Below are 14,906 nucleotides of genomic sequence, written 5' to 3'. Positions count from 1 at the left end.
AATATATAAATTTCTTATCGCTCACAAAAATATAGAGTTGACTTTAAAAGATACTATGATAAGATGGTGCAGAAATATAGGTAAGGAAATAGATATAGATACTTGGGAAAAAGTTTGGATTAATAATTGGAAAATGACCAAGTCAGTTTCATTAAAAGAAAACCAAATTAAAATGTTTTATAGATGGCACCTCCCACCAAACAGGATAGCAAAAATGTTTCCTAAAACATCCCCACTATGTTGGAAATGCAAGAAAGATATAGGAACTTATTACCATCAATGGTGGACATGTGGTAAAGCTAAAATTTATTGGAAGATGATTGAGAAGATATTAAAAGAAATATTAAAGCATGATATAGATAACACCCCGGAATTTTACTTATTAGGAATTACCAATCAGACTTATAAGAAAGAAACTCTTTATTTAATCATACACATATTAACTGCGGCTAGAATAATATATGCGCAAAACTGGAAGGGGGAGGAAATCCCCAAGAAAGAAGAAGTTATAGCTAAAATATTAGATTGCGCCGAAATGGATATGATGACAAGACGATTAAACGATCAAGAAGATACTAAATTTTATGAAACATGGAATAATATATATAAATGGTTAGATAAGAAAAAATAAGAGATAGATCTGTTTTTATTTAGGTAATAACAATATTAATATTAGTTCAAATGTATTTGTTGATGATTATGATATAATAGTTTATTCACAAGCAACATATTAAGAATTTTGTTTTATGTATGTTTAGTAACTGAGACTTGTTTAAATGTTTGATTAGATGAATATATTACACATAAACAACATATTAAGAATTTTTACTTATACTGTACTAACATTGCATTTAAGATTTGAAAATTTTTCACCAGACTTTTTAACATTTAACAAATGTTTGATTATGTATTCTTTTTTCTATTTGAATGTATACTTTCAAAAGAAGCGGGGAAATACATCCCCACTCTATGTTTAATGTTTGTATGTCTGTATGTCTATTTTATGAAAAATAATAAAAAAATTAAAAAAAAAACTAAGCTAAAATCAATTAAAATTAGACTACAACCAATGAAAACTAATTAAAACTAATATACAATTGATTAAAGGCTATAAAAGACGTTAAAACGCTGCATATAAAAGATAATAAGAATATTATACAGGGTATAGCACCAGTTTGGCCAGGAGCTAAGTTGTTTCCTGTGAATAAGATAATCATAATTTAATTAAATTGTTCTTCTGTCTTGTACAATCCTATTGAGTGCACCTCTAGTTACTGTTGTGATTCAGTCTGAGGCTCCTCAGGGAACGGCTGGAAATCTGCCGGCTCCATGCTCAGAGGGGGAGGACGAGGAACAGGAGGAGGAGGAGGACCAGGCAGACGGGGAAGAGGAATGCCAGGACGAAGAGGAGGGAGAACAGCCTGAGACCCCCGGGGGGGAGCTCTCCCCAGCGAGTAGCCTGGAATCCTTAGATGAGCCATCATCGATATGAGGCAGAGAAGGGCCTCCCAAAGAAGGGGACAATTAGCCAGGTATTTCCATCCCTAATAGGCAACAGCTGGGTTTGGATGTGGTTCTCCTCAGAAAGGTTGAAAAGGCAGGCCCGCCCTTCCTGTATTGTGGAGAGTTATCTTTTGGGAGTTCTGTGACCTTGCTTCAATCCTTGGCGTCTCTGATTCTGGTTTGTGGCCTTGAAGGCTGAAAACTTGGGGGAGGCGTGGGTTTTATTATCTACAGTGGTGTGTGTGCCAGCAAGAAGCCTGTTGTATTGTCTGGCCATCGTGACTCTTCTGTGAAGCCTCATAGCATTCCAGTTTGTAAGAACAGTTTTTGTTCTCTGTGTTTGTTTTCAAAGATATAAAGTGACTTTGCTTTTTACCAGTGTGTCTGGATGCTTTTTTCAGTTGGTGTTGAAGTCTGGGGGCAACCAGACAGAACAGTATAACTCTCCACCAACCACCAGACACCTGGTTCACAGTTTGGAGGGGTGGTGTGGTTGTTTATTCTTCTTGCTCTCTGCTGCTGGTTCCTTGTTTGGCATTTTTTGCTTTTTGGCTTCCTGTTTTTGCCTGCCACCATGGACGTTTCTGCAGCTGACATGCAGGCTGTCTTTGAGGAGTTGCGAAGGGACATTGCACAGTTGACCCAGACGGTCCTGGTTTTACAACGCCAGGTGGAGGTTTTGTCCCAGCCGGCCCCACCCCAGGCGCCCCCTGTGGTACTTCTTCCAGCGCCTTTGCCCAGGAGGAAATGTTTTGTGGCGATGCCGGAAAAGTTCTGTGGGGACCGGCGGCTGTTTTCTGCGTTCCAGAGCCAGGTGCAGCTGTTTATAAACGCCCAGATGATGCACTTCCCAGGGGATGACCACAAGGTGGCGTTTCTGTGTAGCTTGTTGGCTGGCCCTGCAGCGTCGTGGGTGGCACCTTACCTGGCTCGGGATGACCCGCTACTGCAGAACTATGCTGCTTTCTGTGACCAGCTGCATCACCAATTTGCGGACCTGGTGCAGGAGCAGACGGCCATGTGGGCGCTGAAGCAACTGCGCCAGGGTTCGCGTCCCCTGGCGGACTACATGGCTGACTTTCGGTCTCTGGCCGGGCAAGTCCAGTGGAATGAGGCGGCCCTGATCGAGGCCTTTCAGGACGGACTATTGAACACTATGTTAGATGAACTGGTGCATGAGGTGCTGCCCGGCACTTTGGACGCTTTGGAGCGGCATTGCTTGGCAATAGAGGCCAGGTTGTTGGCCAGGGAAGTCCGTCGAGCGGGACGGTCCAACCCCTGTGCGTCAGGCGTCCCGCCAACACCTGTTCCGCGGCGGGGGTTGTCGAGTGTAGGCACCCCGGCTCCGGTCCCTGCGCCCCGACGTTTTTCACCAGCGCTACCTCCATGCCTGATGGATCGTGTTGCCGCCGGGGAGCCGATGGACGTTAGTTACGCACGACCCCGACAGACCCTGGAGGAACGAGGGCATCGGCGGGCGGCCGGGTTGTGTTTTTATTGCGGGGCCCCGGGACATTTTGCTGTGGTTTGTCCCCACAAGAGGCGGAGCACGGTGGCTGCCGCCGTTCCAGTACCCTCCAGCTCTCCCATGCTTCCCATGGCGTCCCCCGTGCAGTTCCAGGAGACAACCCCTTGTGTCCCTGTCCCTGTCATGAACTCTCTGTTGGCGGGGCCTTCGTCTGGACGTCCTCAGTCGCCGGAACGGTCGGGAAACAAGGGAGGCCCGGCTTGGTGGCAACACTAGGTCGGGCGGGGATCCCACTTTCTTCTGACTCCACGGCTACCGACTCCGGACCGTTTCGACACCTGACGCTTGCGGTGACTCTGCATATTGCGCAACGGACTCGGACTTATCCAGCGTTGGCCCTCGTGAATTCGGGGGCAGCGACGAATTTCTTGGATGAAGCCTTTGCCCAACGCCATTCTTTGCCCCTTTGTCCTGTCATCCTGCCGTTAACTGTGGAGACCATTGATGGGCGGGTGTTGCTGGCTGGTCCCATCCGTTTCCAGATCCTACCGGTGCGGATGTGCATCAGAACTCATGAGGAGGCCCTGCAGTTTTATGTTACCAAGGGGCTTCATTTTCCCCTCATGCTGGGGTTGTCGTGGCTGCGCGCGCATGACCCGCATGTGGTGTGGTCCCAGAACCTGGTCACATTCTCCAGTTTGCAGTGTGTGGACCACCACCAACATGTGTGCACAGCCCACGGCCCAGTAGTTCCCGCGATCCAGTTACCCCGTTGCCTCGAGGAGTTCGCCGATGTTTTTAACGAGAAGGAGGTGGATCGGCTACCACCACATCGGACGTACGACTGTGCCATAGACCTGATCCCTGACGCCAAGCTCCTGGCTGGTCGTTTGTACTCCATGTCAGAGCCGGAGCTTGTGGCTCTCAAGGAGTTTGTTGAGAATAATTTGGCCAAGGGATTTATTCAGCCATCCAAGTCCCCTTTGTCTGCCCCTGTTTTGTTCGTGAAAAAGAAAACAGGCGATCTTCGCCTCTGCTGTGACTATCGGCGCCTTAACGCCATCACGGTGCGGAATAGGTACCCCTTGCCCTTGATCCCTGAACTCATGGACCGGTTGCGGACATCAACGGTGTTCACCAAAATCGATTTGCGCAGTGCATACAATTTGGTCCGGATGCGGGCCGGGGATGAGTGGAAGACAGCGTTTGGCACGCGTTACGGCCACTTTGAATACACCGTGATGCCATTTGGCCTCACCAACGCTCCGGCCGTGTTTCAACATCTGATGAATGACGTGTTCCGGGACATGTTGGACCATTTCGTGGTGATTTACCTTGATGACATTTTAGTGTATTCCCCGAACCATGCCATGCACTTGGCCCATTTGCGCCGGGTCCTCCTCCGGTTGCGGGAGCAGCATTTGTATGCCAAGCTGGAGAAGTGCCAATTCTTCCAGACTACTGTAGAATTCCTTGGGCACATTTTGTCTCCAGGTGGCATTTCCATGGACCCGGGTAAAGTGGCCGCACTTCAGTCTTGGCAACCTCCACGACGGGTGAAAGACGTACAACGTCTTTTGGGGTTTGCGAACTACTATCGGGCTTTTATTCAGGGGTATGCCACGTTAACCACGCCCTTGACTCGGTTGTTACAAAAACAAGTCCTGTTTGGTTGGGGGGAGGCGGAACAGCGGGCTTTTGATGCCCTGAAAGCGGCGTTCATGGCGGAACCGCTTCTGCGCCATCCTGATCCCGTTCGGCCGTTTGTGTTGGAAACAGATGCCTCGGATGTAGCGGTTGGCGCAGTGCTCCTCCAAGCCCATCGTCCTGGTGACATGCTGTTTCCGTGTGCCTACTTCTCCCGCAAATTGTCTCCCTCGGAGAGAAATTATACTATTTGGGAGAAGGAACTCTTAGCGGTGAAGGCCGCCTTTGAGCATTGGCGGCATTACCTGGAGGGGGCCCGTCACCAGATCGAAGTACGAACAGACCACCGGAACCTCGAGTATCTTCAGATGGCTAGGAAATTGAACCAGAGACAGATCCGCTGGTCCTTCTTTTTTGCGCGGTTCAATTTCCGCATCAGGTACACTCCCAGCGCCCAGAACCCTCGAGCGGACGTCTTGTCTCGCAAGCCGGAATACATGCACCCGAAGGAGCCGGCTCCTCTGCAGACGGTTCTACCCCCTGCAGCTTTGGCTGCGACCCAGGACCCAGTGGACTTGTGTCGCCATTTACGGGAGGCGCAGCGGGCGGATGGGTTTGTAGCGCAGAGGGTGCAGGAGTTAACACCCAATTCCCCTTAGACATTCCAAGATGGTCTGCTCAGGTACCGGGGGCAGCTGTATGTTCCCGCTGGCCCAGTGAGAGGTCTGATTATGACCCAGTGTCATGACTGTCCAGTGGCGGGGCATTTTGGCCTGTTCAAAACATTGGAGCTGGTCTCTCGGACATTCTGGTGGCCACGCATCCAAGATGATGTGCGTTCCTATGTGGCCACCTGTGTCCGGTGTCGTACGGCCAAGGGGGTGACTGGAGCCCCGCCAGGATTACTGCAACCTTTGCCCACGCCCGAAAGACCCTGGGGTGCCGTGTCCATTGACTTTGTAACTCATTTGCCTTCCTCTGCTCACTTCACGGTAGTCATGGTGGTGATGGACATGCTCACCAAGATGGTTCATTTTGTACCTTGCACTAGGGTGCCCACTGCCCAACTCACGGCCCAAATGTTTATCAGCCACGTGTTTAGGTTACATGGGCTTCCAGATCGGGTGGTCTCTGACAGGGGAACACAATTCACAGCCCGGTTCTGGCGGGAATTGATGTCGGCCCTGAAGGTGTCCGTGTGCCTTGCATTGACGCAGCACCCCCAGACCGATGGAGGCACAGAAAAGGTCATAGGGATACTGGAGCAATACCTGAGGTGTGTAGTGGTGGATCGCCAGACTGATTGGTCCAGGTTCCTCCCTGTAGAGGAGTTTGCTTTTAACAACTCCCACCACTCCTCGACCCGAATCACACCCTTTTTCGCCAATTATGGCTTCCATCCTCGCTTCTTTCCCTTGACCCTCCTAGATTCCCCAGTGCCTGCTGCCGAGGACTTCCTATCGGAGCTGCAGGCGGTCCACGAGATGGTGAAGAGGTACTTGAATAAGGCCAAGGAGGACTATAAGAGAGTGGCTGACCACTCCAGACGGGATGTGCCCCCCTTGGCGGTGGGGGATTGGGTGTGGCTGTCCACGAAATACATAGCCTCTGAATTACCCAGACACAAATTAGATCCCCGGTTCCTGGGCCCTTTTCCCGTTGAAAGGGTGATCAATCCGGTGGCCTACCGGCTCACCTTGCTGGCCAACTTGCGGGTCCACCCTGTGTTTCACCGTTCGCTGTTAGTCCCTGTCCCTCCCGATTGTCCGCTCCGTCCCAACGTTCCCGTGTTTCCTGCCCCGTGTGTTCGTGACCACCTCCTTGAGGCTATGGTACATGCCATTTTGGATTCCCGTTGGGTGGACGGTTGCTTCCAATACAAGGTGCAATGGGTGGAGGGGGACCCTGATGATAGCTCCTGGGTGGAAGCGGCGTTGTTGGACGCTCCCGACCTTATTCGGGAGTTTCACGCCCGGTGTCCCCAGACACCACGTCCTCTCCGCTGGCAGATGGGGAGGGGCCTTCCGAGGGGGGATGGTGTTGTGATTCAGTCTGAGGCTCCTCAGGGAACGGCTGGAAATCTGCCGGCTCCATGCTCAGAGGGGGAGGACGAGGAACAGGAGGAGGAGGAGGATCAGGCAGACGGGGAAGAGGAATGCCAGGACGAAGAGGAGGGAGAACAGCCTGAGACCCCCGGGGGGGAGCTCTCCCCAGCGAGTAGCCTGGAATCCTTAGATGAGAACGCACAAGCCATCATCGATATGAGGCAGAGAAGGGCCTCCCAAAGAAGGGGACAATTAGCCAGGTATTTCCATCCCTAATAGGCAACAGCTGGGTTTGGGTGTGGTTCTCCTCAGAAAGGTTGAAAAGGCAGGCCCGCCCTTCCTGTATTGTGGAGAGTTATCTTTTGGGAGTTCTGTGACCTTGCTTCGATCCTTGGCGTCTCTGATTCTGGTTTGTGGCCTTGAAGGCTGAAAACTTGGGGGAGGCGTGGGTTTTATTAACTACAGTGGTGTGTGTGCCAGCAAGAAGCCTGTTGTATTGTCTGGCCGTCGTGACTCTTCTGTGAAGCCTCATAGCATTCCAGTTTGTAAGAACAGTTTTTGTTCTCTGTGTTTGTTTTCAAAGATATAAAGTGACTTTGCTTTTTACCAACGTGTCTGGCTGCTTTTTTCAGTTGGTGTTGAAGTCTGGGGGCACCCAGACAGAACAGTTACAAAGGGAAATACATACTGCAAACAATTATATTCTCCTCCATAGCAATGGTATGGATATTATAAGACCATTAACATTATTATTAGTGGTTTGAGTCTCTGTCTCTAATGAGGTGACAGTCCAGATGGGTAGTGTTATAAACAGGATGTAATTCACATTACCCATATTACCCCTCCTCAATAGGCTCCAGGGTAGTTATGGCTTTCACAAGTCTGAAAAGATGGGTTACTAGTATTCTTACCGCTGTCCCTAATTATCAGATTCTGAGTTAGGTCGATAGTCCTTGTTATTATAATCCCTGTTACAGTCTTGGTAATGACCGCTTCCAGCAGCCAGCATCTTCGGTGTCTTCCATGTCTATCCTTAAGGGAGGGAGGGTAAATTCCTTAGATATTCTCATCATTGCAGTTGCCGGCATTTCACCAATAACACCAAAAATATGGGAAATTGGAGCTAAATTGGACTTGGGGTTCTGCAGGTTTGGAAGATGAGCAGTTGCTGCTCAGAAGGAACCCTCTTTTCTGCTTAGTGCTCCGTGTTCTCTCTGCCCCCAGAGTTTATGGCTCGGTCGGCTGGGCTCCGGAAACGACGGCCACGGGATTTGGTCGAGCCGCTTGTGGTTTACAGCTTGTTTACAGCTTGTTGTTCACAGCCCCGCAGCACGCTGCTTGCTATCTGAGCTTAGCAGAGATTGTTTTTATTCAGCGTGGGAAGATCTTGCTGCACCCTTTTTTTTCCGTGGCGTTTGTTTCAATCTATTTCAGCCACAGAGATTTTGTGGAGGAAGCAGCTGGGCTGCGGGGAAATGGCAGTTCCCCTTGATTACAACGGGAGGCTGTAGCTGAGACTGGGGGGAGAGATTGATTGATATTGATAAAAGTGGAGCCTTGAAGGGAGGAGAGAACGAGGAGAGACGGGACTGAGAGGCGAAGGTGACGCTGGTTGGAGGTGCTGCTGCTGGAATGACTCCCCCCCCCATGAACTAAGGACGCTTGTGAGCTGCTTGGTGGGAGCGCCCAAGCGTCGAAGGCTCTATGGGGTGAAAAGACCTGCATGGAAAGATTAGACTGGATATTGCTGTCGAGGAAGAGGAGATGGTGGTCCGTGAGAGGAGCGTGGAGACTGGGGGAGATGTCGAAGCGATATCGAGGTGGAAAAGAGAGTTCTTGGAGGCCATGCAGTGGGGTCTGGCAGACAGAGAACTGGAAATGTCGCTCGGAAATCAGCGACGCCATCGGAGGCCACCGAGGAGTGACCAGCGAGGGGCGAGGGTCCTATGAGAGCCAAGAGACTGGTGATGGAACTGAGGGACTGAGAAGAGACCTGGGAGACATCATAGCGCCAGAAAAAGGGGTGACTAATATTAAGAAGAGATCCTTCCTTTTAACCAGGCTGAGATACTCTCCTGGGACCCTGAACACTGTTATAATCCAGAACTTCCAATTAAGAACTAATTAAGAATTTTACACTATCTTAGTGCTGACTAATTTCCGATATTTTTTTTATATTTTTTATACTTTATATATATATATATATTATATTTATAGTTTTTTAAATTAGATAAATTTAGATATTTTTCTTATTGTATTTTAATAATCAAGTTAATCTATTTTAATTATTATTAATTTAATCTTAATATTATTGGGGGGTTTCTTAATGAATGGATGACTGGGGTGTATGTAATATTGTGCATGGGATGAATGATTGGTGTGAGTGTGATGGTTGGAGTGGGTGGGGTTGTGGTATGCATGAGATGAATGAAAATAGTATGAACGACAGATTTGGCCCACCTGACGCTCGGGAGACAGGAGAGGAAGGGGCACTGATCTCTGGGGTGGCAGAGGGTCGGAATATTCCAGTGTTGCTGGGGAGAGGCAGATATGGCGGGGGCCACAGAGTTAGCCGTTCCAGGGGAACGAGGGATCGTTGCTTAATAACGATCCCTTGTTCTGGCTCTGTGAGCCCAATCTTGGGTACTGGTGATGAGTGTAACTCTGGCCCTGGGCTCAGGTTGCTGCTAGTCAATGCCAGGTCGGTGGTAAATAAAGCTCTCCTCATCCGGGATCTGATCCTGGATGAGGAGGCCGACCTGGCATGTATTACTGAAACCTGGCTGGGCCCAGAGGGGGGTGTTCCTCTCTCTGAAATCTGCCCAGCTGGGTTTCAGATATGGCATCAACCTCGACCCCAGGGAAGGGGGGGAGGAGTGGCTATTATAGCCAGGGAGAGCCTTTGCCTACGTAGCCTCATTGCTCCGGAAATTGCGGGTTGCGAGTCTCTCTTGATGAAGTTGGACTTAGGGGTTCAGGTGGGCTTATTTCTCACGTACCTGCCTCCCAGCTGCGTGTCAAAAGCCCTGCCTGTGCTACTCGAGGAGGTAGCCGGGTTGGCGGTGGAGTTCCCCGGACTTATTGTCCTGGGGGACTTCAACCTGCCGTCACTCGGCGAAACCTCTGGGTTGGCACAGGAGTTCATGGCCACCATGACAGCCATGGACCTGACTCAAGTAGTACAGGGTCCGACTCACGAGGGAGGTCACGCACCTGACATGGTATTCCTTTCCGAGCAATTGAGTAATGGTCTGAGACTAAGGGGCTTAGAAACATTGCCTTTGTCATGGTCAGACCATTTTCTACTACGGCTTGACTTCCTGGCTCCAATCCTTCCCCGCAGGGAGGCGGAACCAATTAAGATGTTCCGCCCCAGACGCCTGATGGACCCAGAGGGCTTTCAGACGGCGCTTGGGGTTATTCCAGAGGCACTCGTCCACAGTTCGGCGGAGTCTCTTGCGGAGGCCTGGAATACGGCTGCTGCGGAGGCTCTCGACCGGATTGCGCCTTTGCGACCTCTCCGCGGCGCTAGACCCCGTAGAGCCCCATGGTTCAACGAGGAGCTCCGGGAGTTGAAACGCCAAAAGAGACGTCTAGAGAAGCGATGGAGGAAGAGTATGTCTGAATCTGATCGAACACTTGTAAGAGCTTTTATTAAGACTTACAAAGTGGCGCTCAAGGCGGCAAGATGCGCGTACCATGCCGCCTTGATTGCATCAGCGGAATCCCGCCCGGCCGCTCTGTTTAGGGTGACCCGCTCCCTTCTTAACCAGGGGGGAGTTGGGGAGCCCTTGCAGAGTAGTGCCGAGGATTTTAACACGTTTTTCGCTGATAAAGTCGCTCAGATCCGGGCCAACCTCGACTCCAATTGTAAGACAGAGTCGACTGACGACGAGTCAGTCGAGGTGACTGGGGCACGTACTTGTCCACCTGTCTGGGAAGAGTTTGATCTGGTGACACCTGATGAAGTGGACAAGGCCATTGGAGCTGTGAGTTCCGCCACCTGTTTACTGGATCCGTGTCCCTCCTGGTTGGTTTCGGCCAGCAGGGAGGTGACACGGAGCTGGGCCCAGGAGATTACCAACGCTTCCTTGGGGAGGGGAGTTTTTCCATCACTCTATAAAGAAGCACTCAAGGACATGGGGTGAGGTATCATCAATATGCGGATGATACCCAGCTTTACATCTCCACCCCATGCCCAGTCAACGAAGCAGTGGAAGTGATGTGCCGGTGCCTGGAGGCTGTTGGGGCCTGGATGGGTGTCAACAGACTCAAGCTCAACCCGGATAAGACGGAGTGGCTGTGGGTTTTGCCTCCCAAGGACAATTCCATCTGTCCGTCCATTACCCTAGGGGGGGGAATTACTGACCCCCTCAGAGAGGGTCCGCAACTTGGGCGTCCTCCTCGATCCACAGCTCACATTAGAAAACCATCTCTCAGCTGTGGCGAGGGGGGCATTTGCCCAGGTTCGCCTGGTGCACCAGTTGTGGCCCTATCTGGACCAGGACTCATTGCTCACAGTCACTCATGCCCTCATCATCTCGAGGTTCGACTACTGTAATGCTCTCTACATGGGGCTACCTTTGAAAAGTGTTCGGAAACTTCAGATCGTGCAGAATGCAGCCGCGAGAGCAGTCATGGGCTTACCCAGGTATGCCCATGTTTCACCATCACTCCGCAGTCTGCATTGGCTGCCGATCAGTTTCCGGTCACAATTCAAAGTGTTGGTTATGACCTTTAAAGCCCTTCATGGCATTGGACCAGAATATCTCCGAGACCGCCTTCTGCCGCACGAATCCCAGCGACCGATTAGGTCCCACAGAGTGGGCCTCCTCCGGGTCCCGTCAACTAAACAATGTCGGTTGGCGGGCCCCAGGGGGAGAGCCTTCTCTGTGGCGGCACCGACTCTCTGGAACCAACTCCCCCCGGAGATCAGAACTGCCCCTACTCTTCCTGCCTTCCGTAAACTTCTCAAAACCCACCTTTGCCGTCAGGCATGGGGAAACTAAACATCTCCCCCTGGGCCCGCTGAATTTATACATGGTATGCTTGGGTGTGTATGTTAGTATAGGGGTTTTTTAAACTTAATATTTTAATTAATTGGATTATGTATTGGATTGTTTTTTCACTTGTTGTGAGCCGCCCCGAGTCTTCAGAGAGGGGCGGCATACAAATCCAAATAAATGAAATGAAATGAAATTTCTGCCGGCATTCCAGTGCTGTCGCTGCTTCCCCCAACTGTTCTCACTGAGTAGATAGCAAAGCTCTCCTCTGCTTCTGTTGCCTCCGCTGGCCTATCTCACCGGCCAGCTCGGCACGTTCTCCCTCACTGACCTCTCTCACTGGCCAGTTTGGAGTGTTCTCTTCCAGCTTCGCTGAGCTCGGCAGGCTCCACAAGCTCCCACGAGTTCCTGCCATCCCCACTGTCCTCTGCTCTCACCAGTCAACTCAGTGAAGCCCCATTCTCTCATGCTCTCCTCTCCTTCTCTCTCCTTCACGTAAGACATGCAAGCCACTGCTTGGCTGTACTATTGTTCTACTGTTCTGTTGTTGTTATTGCTATTTTTGCATCTATCTCTGCTTTTCAAGCACCTCAAAAGCTTCTCAAGGCTTCTCCGTCAGTCCCTTTTCCGCTCAACAGCCATTTCAACTCAGCTGTCTTGCAGTTCACAAAGCGTACAGTGTTCTATCAATTTTTCCCCATAATGCTACTGCTCTCCAACACCAGTTCTGGCACGAGGGATATCACGAAACCTGGGATGGTATAGCAGTGAATTAAGCCTTATTTTAGCCGATTTTAAAATGATATTGATTTTATTTCACCATTGTTCTCAGTGCGTATTCCCTCTTTCTGCTCCTCACTGCTGCTACCGGAACCAGAAATTGCCTAAATTGTAAAAAATTGCAAGTTTAATTCCTGCATTCTATAATTGCTTTTAAAAATATATAGATGGGCTGAACTAACCAAGAAAAGCAGGCTCACAACAGGGGTTTAAGATCTGAAAATGTCACTAATAATGAGGCCATTAAAACATCACCTGTATTCTGAAAAATACTTGAAAAAAACAACTGGTGAATTAGCAGTCTTTATTTTTCTTTAGTCAGAACAGGCAAGTAAAACAGATCGGTTAAAGGTACAGGCAAAATCTCTGAGGGGAAGTGGCGCATCTCTAACTATTTATATGTTTCGCAAAGTAACAAACCTCTTTTGACATGGCAACAAGTCTCCTGCCAGAACAAACAGCCAATCAGAGGTTAACATGCAAATACTGAACCTTGGAAATCCTTTCTCATTTATATGCACATATTTAACATATTCTAACCCATGAAAGGTAGCACTCAGTGTTTTCATTGTAGGTGGGTTTTAGCTATCTATTTAGCCACTTTATTCAAAACCTGTCCTTATAAGTATAATATCAGTTCATGTTGATATGTATCCCAAACTATCAATAGCATAGGAGAAATGGAGACTTTCATATTGCTGCTTTCTTTTCTTAAATCAGGATATTTGGACTCCCAGAGCAAGAAATATCATCATCCAATCTCAAAGAAACAACTTGGTCGCTGAGTACATATGCAATATCTTAATTCTATTTCTGACAGCTTTTCTGCTAATTTTTGAGACCACAGATATGAAACCAAGCTGAGACTTTTTCCTTTATTGTTGAGCACAACAAGATCTGTTTGATGTGGCAGAGTTTCCGATCAATGTGTGAAATGTGTCACCAAACCACAAGCCTTCTTCCTTCCCTTGTTGCTGCACAGTGTATGATTTCATTTCTCAAAGTTATGAGGCATATTTTCTATAAAGGGAATTACAGCACTCCCATGGCTGATTAAAAAACCTCCCCAGAGCCAGCACTGACACCAAGAGTTTTTGTGTGACAAATTGCTTAGAGGGCTTTGGCCTTGAAATTTTCCCACTGAAGTGAAGGACCAAAATAAATCTTGATAGTGATTGTGCAATTAGCAATGGTATGAACTTAGTTGTGAAATGATGTGAAAAGTTTGTAAAATGGTATAAAATGAAAATAAGACATGTTCCCATAATAACCCCAACCAGGCTTTTCAGAGCATGCACTGAAATACCCCCCCCCCCAAATAAGCCTTCCCAACTACTTAAATGCATGCACAGCCAGTCCCCACCATTTCCACTGGTGCATGCCATATGGACCCCACACACCCTTACTGTTAAATCCCTATGTAAATAACTGTCTCTAAGGGAAATGTTTAAAAATAGTAGTCGCGCCTGATTGGCTAAGGCGCTGACAGCTCAGTTTTGGCGGGAGCCTGAAATGTATATAAGGAGCGTCTTTTCTCTGTAAAACTCAGACGCGTTCCAGCTGAAGTCACTTTCACTAAGAGCTGAAATAAAGGAACCGTCAGTTAACCCTGCTGCCTCTGGACTCTTCACTTACCATACCCACCAGTAAGGCTGATGGCCACAGAAAAGGAGCAGTCACGCAAAAAGAGCAGCAGGCAAGCAACGCGCCTCATGCCCACTCCTTGCCATAGCAAAATGAGCAGCAGGTCAGTGACATGCCTGGCGACCCACCCCTTGCAGCGGCAAAATGAGAGGCAGGCCAGCAACAGGCCTCATAATCTATGGGAAGGAGTGGTATGCAAGGCGTATTTCTGGCTTGCCTCTCATTTTGTGATCCACTCCTTGCCATGGCAAAATGACCGGTTGGCCAGCACGTCGCTTATTTTGCCGTGGCAACACATCCCACCCCAATCCAACAGCACCCTGGCTGCTTCCCTTCCCCGGTGTCTCTTTATTGAGAGGGGTGGCAGGTGGTGTGGGAAGAAACAAGAAACAAGGTCATACCATACCTGATGCTTGCTGCTTCATCATATTCCTTGCCATTGTGTCCAGGGAAGCACGTTGTAAAAAAAATCTTGCTCGAGGTGGGGCCAGTTAAAGAGACAGTGGGGAAAGGAAGCAGCCAGACTGCTGTTGCCATTGGGTCGGGGTGGGATGTGTTGGGCCACCCCCAAATTGTGCCCTATCATGAGTTGCTCATTGTACCTGAGTCTGGCAGTTCCGTAGCATCTCTCAGCCAGTCTGTGTAGGGAAACACCTTGCAAAGTACAGAAAATTGTCTTGCCTCTTGCACCCTGAAAATAATAAGACTTCTTGCAATGAGAGGTTTTTCTGTACTTTGCAAGGTGTTTCCCTACACAGACCAGACTCAGGTAAGATGTATGTCTTGTGCCCCATCCCCCATCTGACCTCATACCCC

General features: G+C 49.3%; 1 protein-coding gene across 1 annotated transcript in view; it reads right to left on the bottom strand.

Annotated features, from left to right (window-relative positions):
- Positions 1-14,906, bottom strand: part of FASLG (Fas ligand) — a 40,767-nt gene that overhangs the window by 11,225 nt on the left and 14,636 nt on the right. The gene's annotated exons all lie outside the window — the stretch shown is intronic.

This window comes from Erythrolamprus reginae, chromosome 3, assembly GCF_031021105.1.
Source record: "Erythrolamprus reginae isolate rEryReg1 chromosome 3, rEryReg1.hap1, whole genome shotgun sequence".
In the NCBI taxonomy this organism is placed as follows: domain Eukaryota; kingdom Metazoa; phylum Chordata; class Lepidosauria; order Squamata; family Dipsadidae; genus Erythrolamprus; species Erythrolamprus reginae.
Note: the sequence above shows the minus strand (reverse complement) of the source record. Positions and strands in the feature narration are given on the sequence as shown.